We start from the raw sequence: 19430 nt of genomic DNA on the forward strand, positions 1-19430 counted from the left end.
AAAAACAATTGTGGAAGGGGGGGTAAATTTTCCAAATTTTTATAGGTACCATCAAGCCTATATTTTAAGACAGGGTATGTATTGGGTCCTTCCAGAGCTCATGGAGAATGTCCCAGACTGGTTGTATTTGGAATGGCGACTCATGTTTCCTATACATTTGGTTCATCTTTTGAGTATACCAATGCCTAATAGATCCAAAGGGAATAGAATTTTGATTGATACTTGGAAGACTTTGAGATATGTTACTAAATTATCACCTATTCCAATTTTTAAATCATTAAATCAATCCATTTGGCTAAACTCCAAGATTAAAATAGGCGGTCATAAAATTCTCTGGAAACAATGGATCATTGCAGGAATAAGAACTTTAAATGATGTTATTTCAAATTGTAAGCTGCTTAGTTTTTCACAGCTGCAACATAAATATGGTTTTAATAAGTCACAAAGTTTTAAGTGGTTGCAGCTGAAGCAGGCTATTCAGGATGGGTTCCCTGAATGGAAAGTTCTTGATAATCAATATAGTTTGGAAGTCCTGTGTTTCCAGGCGGATTTCTTGGGTCACCAAGCCGCTAAGTGGTATAAATTGATATATGGTTTTACAAATAAAAAACAAAAAACGGGTCTCAGAGACATTTGGAGCATTGAGATTAAGCATCAAATTTCTGCTTCTCAATGGCCACGAATTTGGTCTTGGAGAATTAGATGTACAGTGTCGGCATCTATGAGACAGACTTTGTTCTTTTTGTTGCATAGAGCTCTTTTGACCCCAGTACGTTTACAAAAGTTTGATATCTCTAGATCTAATAAATGTTGGCACTGTAATCTAGAAGCAGAGACTTTGGATCATCTAATTTTTTATTGTCCTTGTATTAACGCCTTCTGGAAGTCAATTTGGACTCAAATTAATTATTTTCTAGAAAATCCAGTTGCTATGTCATATGATACAATTTTGTTTGGAACAATGATGAGAGCAAAGAGTCAAATTTCAGCAAATAATAATAAATTACTAATGATTATGACAGGAGTTGCCATTCAGAATATAACTAGAAATTGGAAAGATTATACAAGACTTAACTATACTTTTTGGTGGAATTCTATATGTTATATTTATAAAATGGAACAAATTCTTGCTATGCAAAAAGGAAATTATAACAAGTTTAAAAAAAAATTGGGAGGCCATTGATTGAATATTCGAATGATTAGACTTTTTTTTTTAAAGAAGAATAATATGATATGGGATTGGGAGGGTATAATGTGTGAGATTCAAATAAAATGTTGATATGTGTGGAAGGGAAGGGGAGGGGGATAATATAAGATTTAATATTATATGAATTATACAAGTGAATTGTATGAATATTGAATGATTATTGTATACTTGTTATGAGATATGAAAATGAATAAAGAATTGGGGGGAAAAAAAAACAACCCATGGTTGTCAGAATGACCTTGGTTCAAAACACAAGCTTTATTCGGCCACCAGCCACAGGATCATCATGCAACCCAGGTTTCCCTGGTAGCATGAAAATAATACAAACAAAAAGGCAAACGTTTTCACTTCATTCACTGAATCTCACTAATAAGCTTTGGGCTTGCTTGACAAACCATATACAGTCCCCTGTACCAGAGTCCTTCAATCGGGCATATCTCCTGATGCCAGTGCAAAATACAGTCCATTAGCTTTCAATAAAGCTAAGCAGTGCAACCGTTAATAGAAACAGCTTTCCCATGCAGAGCTATAGGAGGAACATTCATAGTAGTGTGTTTTTTAGCAGTGCAATCACTCTCCAGCTGGGCTGGAGCTTCCCAAAGGAAATGGAGCAGGATTACTCTCAGATTCTTAATCTCTGTTCCTAAGTGACATGCAGGCTAATTACCTTACACAGTTGCTATGCTAATCAGTTCCAAGCTGGGCTCTTGCACAGAGTCCTGAAACCAGGGAGCCTTAAGTTTTACCAGGCTAAAACTACAGCCTAGTGTTTGGCTCAGCTGCTCACATTTCATAGAGAGGAGAAAACTGTCACATTTCTTAGAGCTCAGCAAACCAGGCAGAAAAAAAACACCTTTTCACAGACTCACTGTTAACTCAGCTATCTCCATTTCCTCTGGCCAGCTCTCAACCACAGTGCTATTATCTTCCACCACCATCAGCTCTGGGGAAAAGAATTCTGGAAGTAAGTTACCAGCCAGCTCTTCAGTCATCTCCCAGTCAATGATGTGGAACTGCCCTGCAGAGTCTGAGGCAAGCTCAGCTATGTTACATAGTAACATAGTAACATAGTAGATGACAGCAGATAAAGACCCGAATGGTCCATCCAGTCTGCCCAACCTGATTCAATTTAAATTTTTAAATTTTTTCTTCTTAGCTATTTCTGGGCAAGAATCCAAAGCTCTACCCGATACTGTGCTTGGGTTCCAACTGCGGAAATCTCCGTTAAAACCTACTCCAGCCCATCTACACCCTCCCAGCCATTGAAGCCCTCCCCAGCCCATCCTCCACCAAACGGCCATATACAGACACAGACCATGCAAGTCTGCCAAGTACTGGCCTTAGTTCAATATTTAATCTTATTTTCTGATTCTAGATCCTTTGTGTTCATCCCACACTTCTTTGAACTCAGTCACAGTTTTACTCTCCACCACCTCTCTCGGGAGCGCATTCCAGGCATCCACCACCCTCTCAGTAAAGTAGAATTTCCTAACATTGCCTTTGAATCTACCACCCCTCAACATCAAATTATGTCCTCTGGTTTTACCATTTTCCTTTCTCTGAAAAAGATTTTGTTCTACGTTAATATCTTTCAAGTATTTCAATGTCTAAATCATATCTCCCCTGTCTCTCCTTTCCTCTAGGGTATACATATTCAGGGCTTCCAGTCTCTCCTCATACGTCTTCTGGCGCAAGCATCCTATCATTTTCGTCGCCCTACTCTGGATAGCCTCAAGTCTTCTTACGTCCTTTGCCAGATACGGTCTCCAAAATTGAACACAATACTCCAAGTGGGGCCTTACAGGGGCATCAACACCTTCTTCCTTCTACTGACTACGCCTCTCTTTATACAGCCCAGAATCCTTCTGGCAGCAGCCACTGCCTTGTCACACTGTTTTTTCACCTTTAGATCTTCGGACACTATCACCCCAAGGTCCCTCTCCCAGTCCGTGCATATCAGCTTCTCTCCTCCCAGCATATACGGTTCCTTCCTATTATTAATCCCCAAATGCATTACTCTGCATTTCTTTGCATTGAATTTTAGTTGCCAGACATTAGACCATTCCTCTAACTTTTGCAGATCCTTTTTCATATTTTCCTCTCCCTCTTCGGTGTCTACTCTGTTACAAATCTTGGTATTATCTGAAAAAAGGCACACTTTTCCTTCTAACCCTTCAGCAATGTCACTCACAAACATATTGAACAGGATTGGCTCCAGCACTGATCCCTGAGGGACTCCACTACTCACCTTTCCTTCCTTCGAGTGACTTCCATTAACCACCAATTAATTAACCACCAATTAATAGTATAAGCCTTCCTTTCTTTTATAGAGTTATATACACATCTGGATTGGATGGGTGGATGGGGGGAAGATATTTCTAGTATTATTTGGTAGTTATACGTTCTGTTTTATTGTACCAATTGTTGTATTTTTTATATGCACTTTGTGTATGTTTGAAAATGAATAAAGATTTACAAAAAAAAAAAAAAAAAAAAAGATCTGAGCAATCCTTTTCCAAATTTAAATAACTTTGGAAGATTTATTTTTTTCAGGGTAACTCTAAATGAAATTCATGGCATCAGTAAATCTATTATTAAATTAATCATTTGAATAGTATATTGTTTTTATATTTTTTATTTTCATTGTAAGAATATCTCTTGTTTGATTGTTTTATTTTTCCTATTAATATTGGCATTCTCTTCATCGTGATTTGTTTTGTAAAAAGCTTTGACCTTTTGCGTTAAGAGAGACATCAAATGAAATATAAAAATAAACATAATGAAAAGAACCAAAAGATTGTGGGACAGAAAATCAGATGTACCAGTTTGTAGTTTATTATGTGGCCAAATAACTTCATATCAGTAGGCTGGTATCAAGATATGAGCTTACACTGGAGGCTTCTGTGCTGTGCTGCTCATTTGTAGCCTCTTAAACTGCATGGATTTTTTGTGACTATCACGTTTTTATATTTAAGGCAGACAAGGGCCCTATAAGATCCCTGAGGAAGGCATTTTACTTTGCTAGAACTCGGCCTGTGTTATTTGGTTTTTATCTTGTGGGTCACTTGTGACTATATATATTCTTTGTAGTTTGTTTTTAAGTCATTTGGCCACTGGTATGTCTGATCTGTTCCACAATCTTTTTGTTGTTTTGCTGCTTCATCTCCTTTGTGCCACCTTTTGGATTTTGTTCTTTTGTCTTAAGGCATTACTGGTGCAAGATATTGTATTCAGTTCTGATGAATTAGAGATTTAAAACAAATTTCTGTAATTCTGGATAATGTAATGGGCCTGTTTGACAAACTGAACAATAGCAAATCAACTGGACCAGATGGTATACATCCCAGAGTGATGATAAATATGAATTTGTAGAGCTATTGTTAATAATTTGGAAATTTTCATTAAAATGCAGCATAGTACCAGAAAACTAGAGGGTGGCCAACGTGACGCTGATTTTTAAAAGGGTTCCAGGGGTGTTCTTGGAAATTATAGACCAGTGAGGCTGACGTCAGTGCTGGGCAAAATGGTTGAGTCTATTATAAAGAACAAAATGACAGAATCTTGCAAGCATGGATTAATGAGAGAAAGCCAACATGGATTTAGTCAAGGGAAATCTTGCCTCACCAATCTACTGCATTTCTTTGAAGGTGTGAATGAAGATGTGGATAAAGGTGAGCCATTTGATCAAGTTAAAATTTGATTACTCGCCTAACTTGAATTCTTGGTGAAATACAATAGTAAAAAAGGGGGAATACAAAATTTAAACAAAGACATATAAAAACTAAATACAAAGAGAAAATGACAAATAAGAAGAAGGAAAGAGGAGGAACCACAATAAAGTTTAGGCTAGAAAACATTAACGGAAAATACAATGGGAATAAAGGGAAAAATTCAATACTGCTGAATACCTATTGACAGGAACGAAAAGAAGAAAAAGTAAGATTAAAGAAGAACACCAGATTCATCTGGTGTGATATAACAATAGCTGAGCTGATGTCACCTGCTGGTAATATTTATTGAATGATGGTGTGGATAAAATGGGGGGGGGGGAAGTGAGGGGAATATATGAAGTGTTATTAAGGATCTATAGAATAAGGATTGCCAAGTTTATAAGAGGAGATAAAAAGGGTTAATAGACAGGGCTTGCAAGAAAGAAAAATGATTAGGGAGGTTTCTAAGGTGATGGGGTGGAGCAGTCACGTGATTGTTGGATGTTATGGCAGGCTGGAGTGAATTCTGTGAGGAAAGGGGAACAGTAGAGTACTCTCTTCAGGAAAAGATTATCCCTCCCTCCCTCCCATTTGTGCTGGTGTTATGTTTTGTGTAAGTGTTGTGGAGGGGGAGTGTGGGGGGTACAGGTTTTATGTTGATTTGGGTGAGTTTGGTGGAGCTTATGGGGTTGGGGGAGGTGACCAGAAACTTGTTGGGCACCCTGAGGTCCAAAATAGGATGCAGATCACCCGTCTTCTTCGGAACAAGGAAGTACCGGGAGTAAAAACCCTTGTTCTGTTGGTCCAAAGGGACCGGCTCTACGGCGCGTAGCCGGAGCAAAGCCTGAGCTTCCTGAAGAAGAAGGGCGGTCTGGGTTAAGTTGGAAGGATACTCTCTTGGAGGATGTTCCGGAGGAACTTGATGGAACTGAAGAAAGTATCCCTCCCTTACAATGGAAAGGACACAGAGGTTGGTGGTAACAGTCGTCCATCGATGATAAAAATGATGGAGACGACCCCCGATGGGAAAAACAGGGAAGGGCAGAACGATGGAAGTTATGCTCTCTACGAGACAGTCAAAAAGGCTGAGGAGCCTTGGGGATAGCAGAAGGCTGCGGTTTTTGTTGGGGCTTCTGTTGGTGCTGCCTCTTCACAGGTTGACGGATGGCGGGTGCCTGCTTCGGAGGGTAGCGCCGCTGATAGATCATAGGCTGGCGAGACGGGTGAGAAATAGCAGGCTTGGGCTTCTGGCAGAGAATGGATTGAAATGACTCGTCAAAGAGGTCGGCTCCCGCACATGGAACATTCGCAAGCCTGTCCTGGAGATTCGGGTCCATATCAATTGTCCGAAGCCATGCCAGGCGCCGCATGGCCACCGAACAAGCAACAGCTCTCGCAGCAAGATCAAAAGCGTCGTAAGACGATTGCATCATCTGCAGATGAAGTTGGGACAACGACGCCAGAACCTCCAAGTACTCGAAGCGAGCCTGAGAGTCCAAAAAGGGGAGAAACCTCTGGAGAATTGAGAGAAAAAACTCAAAGTAGGTCGCAAAGTGAAAGCTATAATTCAGGACTCAAGAGGCCATCATTGAGTTCTGGTAGATGCGCTTGCCAAATCTGTCCATGGTCCTGCCCTCCCGGCTAGGAGGAATGGAGGCATAGACCTGGGAGGGATGAGACCGCTTCAAGGAGGACTCCAAGAGGGACTGGTGAGAGAGCTGGGCACCGTCGAATCCTTTATGGTGCATCGTGCGATACCTGGCATCCAACTTCCCAGGGACAGCGGGGATGGAGTAAGGTGTCTCGAAACATCTTATAAAGGTCTGGTCCAGAAGCTTATGCAGAGGCAGACAAAGAGACTCAGCCGGAGGCTGGGGAAGATGCATCGTCTCCAAATACTCCTTGGAAAACTTGGAACCCGAGTCCAGAGTAATATCAAGATCCACCGCCATCTGACGCAGGATAGATGAGAAAGACAATTGGTCAGCCAGAGCTGGCCTCGAGAAGGACTCGATGTCGAGGCGTCCTGATCCGCAGAGGCCGAGGATCGGCAGGGGGAGAGCGATTCCATGGCGTCCTCGAGCTCCGGCATAGGAGGTGGCGAGTAAGCCGGCGGAGAATATTCCTTAAAGGGGTGCTTATGACGAGGCGAGGCATGCCTCGATGAATGCCTTGATGAATGTCTCGAGCGATGACCAGAACTGTGTCTAGAAGCAGGTCTCGAACGTCGAAGCGAGCGAGGCTCAGACGAGGCGTCCAGCGAGTAGATGGGGCTGGAGGCTGTGGATCGAAGCAGAGGAGGCTGAGAAGAAGCCCCTCGAGGCACCCGCCAAGCCTCGAGGCTCAGCATTGAGGAAGGATCCGCTCCAGGCAGTGGGGAGGATTCAGCGCCATGAATCGAGTGAATCGGAGGTGGCACGGGCAAAGACTCTGCTCCTTGCGATGCACGCCCCGAAGCCAGACCAGCCACTTGCTGAGACTCGGCTCCCAGCAGTGAGAGTGACCGTCGAGGGGGCACCGGAGGCAACTCGACCTCGTGGGAGGCCTCCGCATGCCCAGGCTGGATTTGAGAGAGAAGCGTCGGCCCAATCTTAGTAAAGAGCTCGACAAAACGCTGCTCCATCATGGCATGGAATGAAGCCGGCAAAGAGGGATACGCATCTGCAATGGGACCTTCTGCACGGACTTCGCGGTCTCTGCCGCTAGGTTGCTTGGGCTTAGAAGCCTTGGGCACCTTGAGCACCACTGGAGCAATGGGAGGCTGCGTTACCTGACCTGAGGAGACAGCGGAAGGCACCGCAGCAGGCGTCGGAGTCAAAGCCGGCACGAACGAGGCAGGCTTGAGAAGATTCGAGGCTGAGGAGGTCGAAGTGGAAGTCGAAGGCGCGGAGCCCTGCGATAAGGACAGCTCCGATGACGCCTCCATGCTGAACAGCGACTCCCAGAAGATGCAGTGATGCTTAAAAGCACGTGCTGTAAGTGTGGAGCAAGGCTGGCACGATTTCGGAAGGTGTTGAGGCCCGAGACACTGAATACAGCGTCGATGAAGGTCCATCAATGAAATCGCATGCTGGCACTTGACACACTTCTTAAAACTGGCGACAGGCCGGGACATAGGCCGAAAAAGCTCCGCCGCAAGATTGAAGCCGCGGGGCCGTGGCCACATGGCCTGCCCGGTCAAACGAACGGAAGAAATTTTTTTTTTTTTTTTGAAAAACAAGAAAACGCAACGCGAATCAATGATAATGAGTAACAGAACCCAATACCGCGGACTCAGAAGGCACAAGAGAAGGTACTTCACGCAGAGAGTCGAAGACGGACTTCTCAGGTCCACAGAAAAGTAAGAACTGAGGAGACGGGGGTCACGTGATGCAGCCTGTCTAAGTGGATGCGCGGACGGAGAGCTCCTGCCTCACGGATGGAAAACCGGCGTAAAAATCAACTTTTCTGCATCTCTGCTGGAGCTGCGAGGTCGTAGGACTGGAAACTACTACCCGTTCCTCAGTAGCCTGCTGGAGCGATCATACTGGAGCAGGGTATGCCCGTTAAATCGGCAAAGGGAACCCGGGACAAGCCCTCTCTCACCCCCTCCAAAATGGCGGCAGAACCGGCCACTTTTACTATACCGGCCGGAGATTGGATCACCGACATCACGCACTCGGTCTCGGCGGCGCTGGCAGACAGACTAAACAAGATACAGTCGGCTGTGGACGAGATGAACGAAAAATTTGATTCCCACAGCCGACGACTGGCGGAAGTGGAGCAGCGAGTGTCCAACCAGGAGGACACGTGCACGGGCCTCACTACGCAGGTGGAGGAACTGCAAAAATCTAACCGGGAGTTATTGGCCGCCCTGGAAGAGCAGGAGAACAGGAGCCGCCGAAACAATCTACGGCTGGTCGGGCTCCCGGAGACGGTAAGCGAGCCGGACCTCTATGTTGTCTTTAGCACGTGGCTGCCTGAGCAATTGAATTTGGCTGGAGGCGCTGAAAGCTTTACTTGTGAGCGAGCGCACCGCATTGGAGCCCGGCCAGCGGAGGGGGGGGGGAGAGCGAGGACTGCAATAGCCCGATATACCAACTGGCGGGAAAAGGAAATGCTACTTCGGGCCTATCGTAAGGCGGGGGCCCTGGACTACAAGGGCTCTTGGGTCCTTTTGTTTAATGATTACTCCGTGCGGGTGGCGGCCCAACGCAAGACCATGGCGCCTTCCTGCACGGATCTCTACAATAGAGGTATCAAGTTCGCGCTGGTCTACCCGGCGAAGCTACGGGTCTGGCATGATGGTAAAACCCTGACTCTCAACTCTGGAGATGAAGCTAAGGCGTTCCTGGCAAAATTACCTGCTTGATGAAACTTACTTGTCCGATGTAGCTGAAAAGGGCTTACTTGTCATCCAACTCTTGTTTTTACATCGTGAGGAGCTGGGATCCACCTGGGCTAAGATCGCGGAGCTGGCGCCTGCTTAAGTACCTTAATATACGTCTTGTGGATGCAAGACCCAGGCTCCTGTGGAGAGTCCATTTCTCCCAGTTAAGAGCCAGCTATAGAGCCTGCTGAGGGGGAACCGTTCCAGCGGACTGTGCATACTGGTCTCTCTTTGTGCTGGCGAGGGCTCCTATTTCTATCCCGGCCACAATCTATTTTGTGAGACCTTTTGGGATCTACTTGGCGGGAGACATCATGGCCAGCTCGGCACTCTTTTTGGCACTATGTGGTTCCTACACAGAATTCGACCTGGACTTGATGGAGGTACCTTACTGACTTAAGCAATATGTTTATGTTCTATTTTATGCGGGGCTGTAGGGCTCTTTGGGATGCAGAAGGGGAGATTTCTGAGGGGGGGGGAGGTCTCCGGGCAGGCTGGGGGGTACATATGAGTATGTACGCTGGCGGGGAGGGCACAGCATGGGGGGATGGGGAGGGGGGGTGGGTTGATGGGGGGATGCGGGGTGGAGTATGCATGGGGGTGTGTGACTGGGTTGAGGTTGTGTGAGGGGGGGGCTGCGTGAGGGTCAAGGTTGATGGGGCATGGGGCACCTGGATAATGGGGGCGGCGAAGCTTAGCTGGGAGGCTTCGTCTGCACTTATATGTTATTTCTGCACAGGCTCAGTTCATGAATGGCTAGTGGAAAATGGATGAATCTCTATGCTCTTGGAGGGATGTTTCCCTCTGGGTTTTGCGATATATAATATGTTCCTTTCTTTGCTATGGCTGATCTGAAGATTGTCACCTTTAATGTTGATGGCATCAGGTCCCCAGTTAAAAGATCTCGCATAATCACTCACTTGCGTAATTTGAAAACGGATGTTGCCTTTCTACAGGAGACCCACCTAACTCAGATTGAACACTCCAAATTGCGGAGGAATTGGGTCGGGGAAGTCTACTCCTCTACTTCTGGGGGCCGACAGAGGGGGGTGGCAATTCTACTCCATAAGCGGTTGCCCTTTGTCCTGCATAAACAATTGATGGATCGGGAGGGGAGATATGTCATTGTCATGGGGGAGGTCTGGGGTCTAAAGCTGCTGCTCTGTAATTTATATGCCCCGAACTCCTACTGTCATAAATTTTACTCCAAAGTCCTCTCTATGGTATCGGCTCACCCGGATTACCAGGTGATCCTGGGGGGAGACATGAATATCACTGCAGACCCAGGGGTGGATTGCAAACCTCCCAGGGGCAGTTTAAGGGATCATGACAACAAGGGGGTGGGATTCCTGGCATAGCACTTAGGCCTGGTGGACGTCTGGCGGGCTTTACACCCGTATGATTCTGACTTTACCTTTTACTCTCATGTCCACAAAGTGTACGCCCGATTGGATTATATATTACTTGACCAAAGGCTGGTCTCCAGAGCTACTAGGTCGGACATAGTGGAATCCACGGTTTCTGACCACGCCACCGTGGATCTTACTTTGACTCTTGCAGCTGGTAGCAAGGCTTCTTCCTGGAAAATGGCACTGTATCTGTACCATGACCAGGAATTTCGGACCTACCTGCGGGCGCGTTGGGTAGATTACCAGGCCACGAACGATACTCCCGAAATAGGGCCGGTATCTTTTTGGTACGCCTCCAAGGCAGTCCTGAGGGGGCACATGATTGCATATACGGCTGCCAAACGCCAGGCTCGGGGAGCAGAACTTTTATGGCTTATGCGACAACTGCACCAATTCCGCAGGGCCCATATTTCCTCTCTGTCGGACTCTGATAGAACGGAATATAAGAACATACGAGAACGCATTGAGATTTTACTTCATCAGCGAGCGGAACGCACGCTTGCGTTTCAACGGTATAACATGCATAGGTGGGGGGGGCAAGACGGGGAAACTCCTGGCGAACCTAGTGCGACCATATAAAAAACGTCAACTCATAACTGCGATTCGCGATACTATGGGAACCCGGCATGAGGAGGAACGCCAAATTACAGAACAGTTTGTCAGGTACTATGAGACTGTATGGTAAATGCCCGCTGGATGAGACTGCTCTTGCGGACTTTTTCCGGGGCCTATCTATTCCTCACCTGGAGGACGAGCAGGCTGCATCGCTGAGCCTACCTATATCTGAGGCTGAAATCCGCGTCTCCATTCGGTCCCTCAAACTGGCGAAAGCGCCAGGTCCGGATGGATTCGGACCTGAATATTATCGGATTCTTGAGGACCTGGTGGCGCAACCCCTGAGTGCAATGTATAACGCAGTAGCGGAGACGGGAGGCTCCTTTCCGGATAATATGGCCCACATAGTTCTGCTCCCAAAGCCGGGCAAAGACCCGGATCTGGTGGGGTCGTTTCGCCCCATCTCCCTTCTAGACCAGGATATTAAACTTCTGGCCCTGACTTTGGCGCGGCGTTTGAACCGCTTTCTCCCTGATCTTATTCACCCTGACCAGGTTGGGTTTGTTCCGGGCCGCTACGCCTCTATGAATTTGCTGAAGGTCTTCATGACAAGGTGGGTCGGGGTGGCCAAGAGGCGGTGGCAGGACTGGACATGGAAAAAGCGTTCGACAGCATCTCCTGGGATTACCTTTTTTGGATCCTGCGCAGGGGTGGCTTTCAGGGCGAGTTTCTGGCTTGGGTGACGGCTTTATATCATAATCCCAGAGCACGCTTATTGATTAACGGGGGTCTGATCGGGGATTTTGGCCTGCAGAGGGGCACGAGACAGGGCTGCCCTCTGTCCCCCCTTCTTTTCCTTTTGGCTTTCGAGCCCCTAGCAGCTAAGGTCCGACAGGACGAGACCATCAAGGGCATTGTGGTAAGGGGGCAGGAATGCAAAATCAGCTTATTTGCTGATGACATCTTACTTTATATGGACCAGGTTTCCGTGCACCTGCCCAGAGCATTGATGGTGATTCGAGCCTTCGGAGCCTTGTCTGGTTTACAAGTTAACTGTAGCAAGTCGGAACTCCTACTGCTGTCAGGGGGCCCGGCGCAGCCTTGGCACGCGGTGTTGCCCATTGCACCCACAACTAAACCGATGCGCTATTTGGGAATATACCTTAGTACCGATCTGCCTACTCTTTATAATGCCAATATTCGACGACAACTTGACGCTATTGGAAAGTTGTGCCAGGCCTGGCAAGAATTACCTCTGGGTATCCTGGGACGGGTAGCTTTGGTAAAGATGGTTTTGGTTCCGAAACTTCTGTATCCCCTGCAGACTATGCCTCTTTGGCTTAGCAGGCGGGACAAATTTGCTTTTAAATCTACTATTTCTCGTTTCATTTGGAGGTCTCGAACACCTCGGATAGCGATGTCTAAACTTACATTGGACAAATGCCTAGGGGGACTTAATGTCCCGGATATTCGGCTTTATAATGTAGCGTCTCTTATTCGCTGGATTCATGAGGGTTCCACTGGGTGTTATCGTTATTCTCCCCGGGGTTGGCTAGCCGGCTGGAGCTCCCCCTTTCACTTTATGAATACATTACACCGCCAGGATGATCCCGGGAGGCGATACCTAGTTTGCTTTCGTTTTTTACGAACGTTTAGACTGGCATGGCGCTGGTGGCGGCGCAGACAACAGTTGTCGACAGAGGTGTCTCCTTTTGTACGTCTGGTAGGTAACTCCAGGTTTCAGCCGGGTTGGGGTAACTCAGTATTTCAGCAATGGGCGGCTCGGGGCTGCGTGACGATGGAGGACCTACTTGATCTATCTCCCGCTGGATTCCCATCCTTCCAACAAACACGGGACACGTGGGGCCTTCCCTCTTGTTATTTATTTTCTTACTTTCAAGTGCGTCACTATTGGGATGTTGAACGCAGAGGAGGTGATGGAATTTGGGTTAAGGGTCATCTGGATACTCTTTTTTCGGCTACTCCGCCCATAGCTAACTCCCTTGCTCACTGGTATAGGGTCCTCAAAGCGTCTCTTCCCCTATCGGTGCTTACCCCTGTGCGCTCCTCCTGGGAACGGGATATGGGACAAGAGATCTCCGAACCACAATTTTTAGCTTGTTTCAGCACTTCATATTCTTATACTAAATCCTCTGACCTCCAAGAACTCCAGTATAAGATCCTCCACCGGGCTTATTTCACTGCTCAGCGAGGGGCGCGTCTAGGGCTTTGGAACAGTGATTTCTGTGTTAAATGCAAGAACAAAGTAGGCACGTACCTTCACTCTTTTCTGGAATGCCCCAAATTGAGTATATGGCGGGAGGCTCTCACCCTGCTAGAGCGCGCTGGGCAACGTTTCTTCTCCTGGGTCTGCAGACATCCCTCCAGGATCAAGGCTTCACTATCCCCCAATGTAGATTCTTCTATAATGTAATACTCGTAGTGAAAAAAATGATTTTGACTTATTGGATGTCGGTGGAGTCGCCACTGGAGGAGTAGACTTCGGGAAGTGGCCCAGTATGAAATTCAGTTGTATGCTAGGTCTCCGAGTGTGCTTAAGCAGCATTACGTTGGCCTGTGGGAGAGACTGAGGGACTTGGTGCCTTCACAAGCCCAGGACGGGGGACTGGCGCCTGTCTAGTTTTTCATTCTATGTTCTTCTTGGAACGCCCCTGAAATGCTCCATTCATTTTTCTTTCTATTATGCTTTGATGTCCCAGGGATGGGGGGGAGGGAGGGGAGTGGGGGAATGTGTGTTTTGCCTGAGAGGTGTGGTTGGTGCAGTGTGTGAATGGTGCTGCGAGCTCTTTGCGGTTTGCATGGATTATGTGTATAATATACAAAAAGGTGTGAGATCGCCGTCCCTGCTGGGCGACTTTGCCTATTTTTGTTGTCCTTTACCGCTTCTGTTTCCGATGCCCTCGATGACTTTTCTACTTGTTACATACTGTATCTGTGCGGGGGGATCTGTTTGGGAGGCTTCGCCTCTGCTGTTGTTCTCTTGCTTGTTATGGACACCTATTGCCTTGATGTAGTTTGATGTTGCGCCCTGTTGGGTGGTGTATCTTTCACTGCTAATAAACATAAGTTTAAAAAAAAAAAAAGAACCGAGGAGACACGCCCGGTGCATCGGGCGGGAAGGCACTCACGCATGCGCTGTGCGGGCGACTGGAAACTTCTGAAGTTTCTACAAGCAAGTATGCTTGTGAGACGTCCGTATCAGGGCTCCGTTGGATGACGTTACCCACTAGTGAGAATACCTGCCTGCTTGTCCTGGGATAATTTTTTTTTTTCTCGAGTGAATGCCAGTTAACCACTCGTTTGTTTGTTTTTTGAGTATTCAGAAGGTATTCAGACTGTCCCTTGACAGTGTCTGAGGTTTGAGAGTTCAGCATGGGTCTTCATTTAACAATGAAGGGATGTAAAAATGTGAAGTGAGGAGAAGATAGATGTCTCACAGTTGATCTTAGAGGGAATGAAATGTAGATGGTTTCTAGAAGATATGATTGGTGGCACGTAAGGTGCGCAGGAAAGCTAGCATCTTCTGGCCCTGTAAGAGAGATGAAAAGCATGGAAAGCCCCTAGGATTGAATGAGGGAAAGGAACTCCAAGGGAACTCTATGGGGACGTGAGCAACCACAGTGACCAATGAGACTCCGTTGAAGTGAAACTGGATCTCAAACAAGGGTACAAGTGCTGTGATCCAGTGTACCAATGTAAAAAATAGAAAAAATTAGCTATGTCTGAATTGAAAAGGGCCTCGGATAGGCATGTGGAATCTCTTGGAGAGAGGAAGAGATAATGGCTACTAGAGATGGGCAGACTGGATGGGCCATTTGGCCTTTATCTGCCATCATGTTTCTATGTTTCTTTTTTTCCATGAAAGCTTATTAAGATTTTGAAAAATACAAGAGAATATAAAACTGAAACATCAATGAGGTTCACAGTACATCAGTGCATGAATCAATACAAAACATAGAGTTACAATATCTGTTTGTATGCTTACATTCAAACTCAATGGAAGAGAGAAGAATATCAAAGTAATAACATCTTATATAGGTTTGAAGCTGCATGTCCTGTCTGTAATAAGACTGTGGCTTGAGTCAAAATAGAAGGGAAAAGAGTATGAAAAATTTGTCAAAGATTTTGATGACTAAAGCAGTGATGTAGTTGCAGCCATTTGTAGTGGTCTTTATCATTTAATGAAGAGCTTTCTCTTCATTTGGAGAAGGGGATCAAGGTTTTCTCAGGAATTAGAACATCATGAAGCCTGAATGGATAGATAAAGGTATTCTCAGGCTTCATGTTTCTCTGTAAGTGTGGAAAAACCTCCAAAGTGCTGAGGTAGTAAATAGAAGAGATGAAAGCTAATGTAGTAGATTGCATCAAATTGAAATGAATTCAGAATGTCAAAGGCATGTCCTGCCAATGAGAGAAACAACCCCTGTGTCCAACTGGATAGAGCAACTAAAGAAAGTGAAGCTATCCAGTAGCCATGGCCAAAGCTTTGGTAAAGAAAAACCTGGCAGTTGAAGGAATCAGTTTCTCTTTCACTGAAGAACTGTGAGAATTTCACACTTTTCCTGACTAAAAATGACTTTTCTTTTTCCTATTAATATTTTTCTCTGAGAAAGGGGAGAGCCGTGACTGTACAGGAACGGGTCAGAAAAAGACTGACCGGCAGAGGGGAGGACAATCCTGCACATGCTCAAAGGCTTACTATAGCTAGGGGAGCGTACCGCTGTCAGAGACTTCACCATCAAGTGGGGCTGCATATCCCCTGTCTGCAGTGGCGTACCTAGGGGGGGGGCGGGCCGCCCCGGGTACCAGCCCTGAGGGGGTGTTCCCGGCCTTGCCGCTCAGTCCCCCCCCACGCCCGAAGGACCGCTCGCCCCACTGACCTTCCAGCACACCTATGAAGCAGCCCGCAGCAGGATCGCGACGTCAGCAATCCCTCAGCTGCTTGGGCGCTGCTTCCTGCGCCGCGGTCCCGTCCCTCCTCTGACGTCAGAGGAAGGGGCGGGACCGCGGCGCAGGAAGCAGCTCCTAAGCAGCGCAAAGATAGCTGACGTTGCGATCCTGCTGCGGCTGCTTCATAGGTAGTGCGGGGAGGCCAGGGGGGCAAATGGTCCTTCGGGGTGGGTCGGGGCATCAGGCCTTCAGGGTGGGGCGGGCGGGCGGGCAGGCAGACTTTCAAGGGGGAGGGGGGTGACAGGCAGGCAGGCAGGCCTTCAAGGGGGGGTGCAGGTCTTCGTGGGGGAGTGCAGACCTTCAAGGGGGTGCAGGCCTTCAAGGGGGGGACAGGCAGGCAGGCCTTCAAGGGGGGGACAGGCCTACAAGGGGGGGGACAGGCCTACAAGGGGGTGCAGGCCTACAAGGGGGGGGGACAGGCCTTCAAGGGGGGACAGGCCTTCAGGGGGGTGCATGCCTTCAGGGGGGGTGCCGACCTTCAAGGGGGTGCAGGCCTTCAAGGGGGGGACAGGCAGGCAGGCCTTCAAGTGGGGGGACAGGCCTTCGGGGGGGTGCAGGCCTTCGGGGAGGGTGCAGACCTTCAAGGGGGTGCAGGCCTTCAAGGGAGGGGACAGGCCTTCAAGGGGGGGACAGGCAGGCAGGCCTTCAAGGGGGGGACAGGCGTACAAGGGGGTGGGATAGGCCTTCAAGGGGGTGCAGGCCTTTGGGGGGGTGCCAACCTTCAAGGGGGGGTGCAGGCCTTCAAGGGGGGGGACAGGCCTTCAAGGGGGGGACAAGCAGGCAGGCCTTCAAGGGGGGGACAGGCCTTCAAGGGGGGGACAGGCCTACAAGAGGGTGGGACAGGCCTTCAAGGGGGTGCAGACCTTCGGGGTGGGTGCAGGCCTTCGGGGTGGGTGCAGGCATTCGGGGTGGGTGCAGGCCTTCGGGATGGGTGCAGGCCTTCAGGGGGGACAGACCTTCGGGTGGGGGGTACAATCCTTCGGGGAGGGTGCAGGCCTTCAGGGGTGGGGTTTAGGCCTTCAGAGGGGGACAGACCTTCGGGTGGGAGGTAAAGTCCTTCGGGGGGGTGCAGGTCTTCAGGGGTGGGGTGTAGCCCTTCGGAGGGGGGACAGACCTTCGGGGGAGGGGGGTCCTGGTGTAAAAGTACACAGAGGGAGAGAGGGAAGGGGGGGTTCAAAGATACGTGCATATGCCAGACTTTGGGGGTTAGAAATAATGGGTCTAAAAACAGAGGAGTGGGAGAGAGATGGTGCATAATGGGATTTAGGGAGGGAAAGAACAGAAAGGGAGAGAACTTGGAAACAGGAGATGGTGTGGAGGGGGGATAGAGATACTGGATAGGAGGATAGTTGGGAACAGAAAGGGAGAGATGGTGGATCCTGGGGTGGTGGGGAGTTGAGAAAAGGTGAATCTGTGGATGGAGACAAAAAAAAGGAAAGATGCCAGATCTCCGGGAGAGGGAAGGGAAACGGAAGGGGAGAACAGAGATGGCAGACGGATGGTTAGCACGGAGAAAGGAGACCCTGGCAAGCAAGACAACAAGAGCCTGGGACCAACAAGATTTGAATATTGATCAGAGAACAAAAGGTAGAAAAAAATAATTTTATTTTCTGTTTTGTGATTACAATATGTTAGATTTGAAAAGTGTACATGAGACAGCTTGAAATGGGAACTTTTCTATTTTTGTGAATGGCAAGGCTGAGTTCAGTTAAAATATATGCTTTATAAGAAAATATAATAATGTGTTTTATAAAGTTTATAAGCATTGCTGGCATACTCGGTGAGGTGTTCCTAGTGTTGGTGGTGGTAGTAGCATGTCAGTGTGTTGAGAGGAAGAGGTAGTCTGGGAAATTCTGCTGAGCAAACTCTGGGCCCATTTCCACCCCCAGTTAGTCCACTCCACTCAACTGGTTCACACACTGAGTGGGTCTTTGGGTGTTATTTCTGGGTAGTTGTTTTAGAATCTCTTCCAGTGGTTTGTCAGTATCTCCTTCTGGTCCAAGGAAGGAAACTTTCTCAACCTTAGCATTGACCTTCAGAATATGTTTGTAACAGCGCTGCTTGTGTGGCATTAGGCTATGTAGTGATCGAAAGAAAAAAACAGACCTTTGCACATTTTTGCACTATATGGTGGGTGTATGAGGAGATTCATTTCCTGCACAGTTAAGTCCGTGTGAAGTTACCTTGTGCTGTATTTGATATCTAGCAAGGTCTCTGTTTGGAAGGAAAGATCTAAGCTTAAAAATGAAGTGGCCAGAAGTTATGTTAAAAGTAGATAGCGTAGCTGGTTTTAAGAAAGGTTTGGACAAATTCCTGGAGGAAAAGTCCATTGTCTGTTATTAAGACATGGGGGAAGCGTCTGCTTGCCCTGGATTGGTGCACTCAGCAGCAACAAATACTAGTTTTGGCTGGCTCTTTCCCCGCATTTCTCCTCTCTTCCCCACGATTTAATATCCAGTTCAGGCAGTAAGTAAATGCATCGGCAGGGGGGGTCTGGTAAGTCTTGGGGGCTGGGGATGGAAGGTGAGAATCAGTTCTGTAGGCTATCAGAAATTTGCTTAATTATCTACTCACACAGAAAAGCAGTAAAGTCAATAGGTTCTCTGAGTGGGAACAACCTGTTTGATCTTGCACTCTTGTGATTGACCAATTGTTTATCACTGTTTAATTTATCACATTGATTAATTTGAGCACACCTGAGGTGTCCTATGATGCAGGCAGAGGGTGATTAACCTGTGCCTTATTGTGTAAAGCGCTGGAGAATTCTCTCCTCTCGCTTAGCTCTCACGCTGAGGACACCCTGCTTCAGTATAATCATTTATATGATTTATCTTATAAACATTATTACGTGGTCTTTTCCTCAAGTGCTGAGACATCAGGTTGTTCCCACTTGGAGAACCTATTGACTTTTACTGCTTTTCTGTGTGGCTTTAACATTTTTGCTATTCAGTATACCTAAACTATTATTCAGTAGAAAAAATTTGGTTTGTTCAATCAAATCCTGTGTGGACATTGGACTTCTATGAGTGAATGTTCTGCTTGATTGAACAAACTAAATTTTTTCTACTGAATAATAGTCTAGGTACAATGAAAGTAAATAGCAAAAATGTTTGAGTAGATAATTAAGGAAATCTTTTTCATATTGCTTGCTTATGGACTGGGAAAAAAGACTGTTCAAGCAAATGTCTCCAGAACTGCTTTAATGGAAA

This window comes from Geotrypetes seraphini, chromosome 2 (assembly GCF_902459505.1).
Source record: "Geotrypetes seraphini chromosome 2, aGeoSer1.1, whole genome shotgun sequence".
In the NCBI taxonomy this organism is placed as follows: Eukaryota; Metazoa; Chordata; class Amphibia; order Gymnophiona; family Dermophiidae; genus Geotrypetes; species Geotrypetes seraphini.